Source organism: Vigna unguiculata, unplaced genomic scaffold (genome assembly GCF_037176805.1).
Source record: "Vigna unguiculata cultivar grain cowpea cultivar isolate G323 ecotype 2 unplaced genomic scaffold, ASM3717680v1 ptg000149l, whole genome shotgun sequence".
Taxonomy (NCBI): Eukaryota; Viridiplantae; Streptophyta; class Magnoliopsida; order Fabales; family Fabaceae; genus Vigna; species Vigna unguiculata.
The window spans coordinates 1-2,423 of record NW_028196791.1 but is presented as its reverse complement, the minus strand read 5'-3'; the positions used below and the strand labels follow the sequence as shown (position 1 = coordinate 2,423).

The 2,423-nt window shown below is 34.3% G+C and overlaps 1 non-coding gene across 1 annotated transcript; it reads right to left on the bottom strand.

The window, feature by feature from the left end:
* Positions 1-1,905: 1,905 nt before the first annotated feature.
* TRNAR-UCU (transfer RNA arginine (anticodon UCU)) lies at positions 1,906-1,977 on the bottom strand. The gene has a single exon. It is a non-coding gene; the product is annotated as a tRNA-Arg (tRNA).
* Between the last annotated feature and the right edge of the window lie 446 nt (positions 1,978-2,423).

The window sequence follows — 2,423 nt, the reverse complement described above, 5'->3', positions numbered from 1 at the left end:
TCGACAGCGGGTTTTACAACAAGCCTTACAGGGAGCTCTAGGAACTCTAAATAGTTGCTTGAACAACGAGTTACATTTACGTACTGTTAGTGCTAATATTGGCATGTTTGGGATGATGAAATAAAAAAATAACTGATTAGGCTTTCTATTATACAATAGAGTATAGGCATCATTTTTTTCTTATAAAAAATAAATTTAAGATATTTTCATGGTAACCATTCGTGCAGATGAAATTAGTAAAATTATCCGTGAACGCATTGAGCAATATAATACAGAAGTAAAAATTGTAAATACTGGTACCGTACTTCAAGTAGGCGATGGTATTGCTCGTATTTATGGTCTTGATGAAGTAATGGCGGGTGAATTGGTGGAATTTGAAGAAGGTACTATAGGCATTGCTTTGAATTTGGAATCAAAAAATGTTGGTGTTGTATTAATGGGTGATGGTTTGCTGATACAAGAGGGAAGTTCAGTAAAAGCAACAGGAAGAATTGCTCAGATACCTGTAAGTGAAGCTTATTTGAGTCGTGTTATAAATGCCCTGGCTAAACCAATTGACGGTCGAGGAGAAATTTCAGCTTCGGAATCTCGATTAATAGAATCTCCCGCTCCCGGTATTATTTCAAGACGTTCGGTATATGAGCCTCTCCAAACAGGACTTATTGCTATTGATTCGATGATCCCCATAGGACGGGGCCAGCGAGAATTAATTATTGGAGATAGACAAACAGGTAAAACAGCAGTAGCCACAGATACAATTCTCAATCAACAGGGACAAAATGTAATATGTGTTTATGTAGCTGTTGGTCAAAAAGCATCTTCTGTGGCTCAAGTGGTGACTACCTTACAAGAAAGAGGAGCAATGGAATACACTATTGTAGTAGCTGAAACAGCGGATTCTCCAGCTACATTACAATACCTCGCGCCTTATACAGGAGCAGCTCTGGCTGAATATTTTATGTACCGTGAACGTCACACTTTAATCATTTATGACGATCTCTCCAAACAAGCACAGGCTTATCGGCAAATGTCTCTTCTATTACGAAGACCACCAGGTCGCGAAGCTTATCCAGGGGATGTTTTTTATTTACATTCGCGTCTTTTGGAAAGAGCCGCTAAATTAAGTTCTCAGTTAGGCGAAGGAAGTATGACTGCTTTACCAATAGTTGAAACTCAATCGGGAGATGTTTCAGCTTATATTCCTACGAATGTAATTTCCATTACAGATGGCCAAATATTCTTATCGGCCGATCTATTCAATGCTGGAATAAGACCCGCTATTAATGTTGGTATTTCAGTTTCCAGAGTTGGATCGGCGGCTCAAATCAAAGCCATGAAACAAGTAGCTGGTAAATTAAAATTGGAATTAGCACAATTCGCAGAATTAGAAGCTTTTGCACAATTCGCTTCTGATCTAGATAAAGCTACTCAAAATCAATTAGCAAGAGGTCAACGATTGCGCGAGTTGCTTAAACAATCCCAATCAGCTCCTCTTACTGTGGAAGAACAGATAGTAACTATTTATACCGGAACGAATGGTTATCTTGATTCATTAGAAATTGGACAGGTAAGGAAATTTCTTGTTGAGTTACGTGCTTACTTAAAGACGAATAAACCTCAATTCAAAGAAATCATATCTTCTACCAAGACATTCACTGGGGAAGCAGAAGCCCTTTTAAAGGACGCTATTAAAGAACAGATGGAACTCTTTTTATTCCAGGAACAAGTAGAAAAAAATTGATGAATCATTAAATAATTTTGTAATTCAATTTTCCAATTTTTATAATTAGTATCTTTTAATATGTTTTTATTTCATTTGAATATTATATATAATGAATTCGAATCAAAATGTAATAAATCAAAAAAAATAGAAGGACAAGGTTGAAATTAGATATGCAAACAACTTGCGTCCAATAGGATTTGAACCTATACCTAAGGTTTAGAAGACCTCTGTCCTATCCATTAGACAATGGACGCTTCTATTTTATATTTGATTCTTTAACCTTTTTAACTAAACCTTATTAAAAAGATTAAAGAATCAAACAAATATAAAGAATTCTAGAAATTATAAAAATAAAATAAATCAAATATTTAGAATAAAAGAAAAAAAAAATAAAAAAGAAAAATCAATTGAATATAATTGAATATATATAACTAAAACTAAATTAAGAAATGAAAATGAAGAATTGACAAATTCTTTAAGAATTCTAGATTCATTCTCGAAGAAAAAAGATAGATTTAAATAGAATAAAATAGAAGCGGGTAGCGGGAATCGAACCCGCATCGTTAGCTTGGAAGGCTAAGGGTTATAGTCGACGTTGATTCATCATTTTGATTTAACGTCTCTAATTCAAAACTGAACGTGAAACTTTTGTTTCATTCGGCTCCTTTACGGAATGAAGAGATGGACAATAAAAAAAATT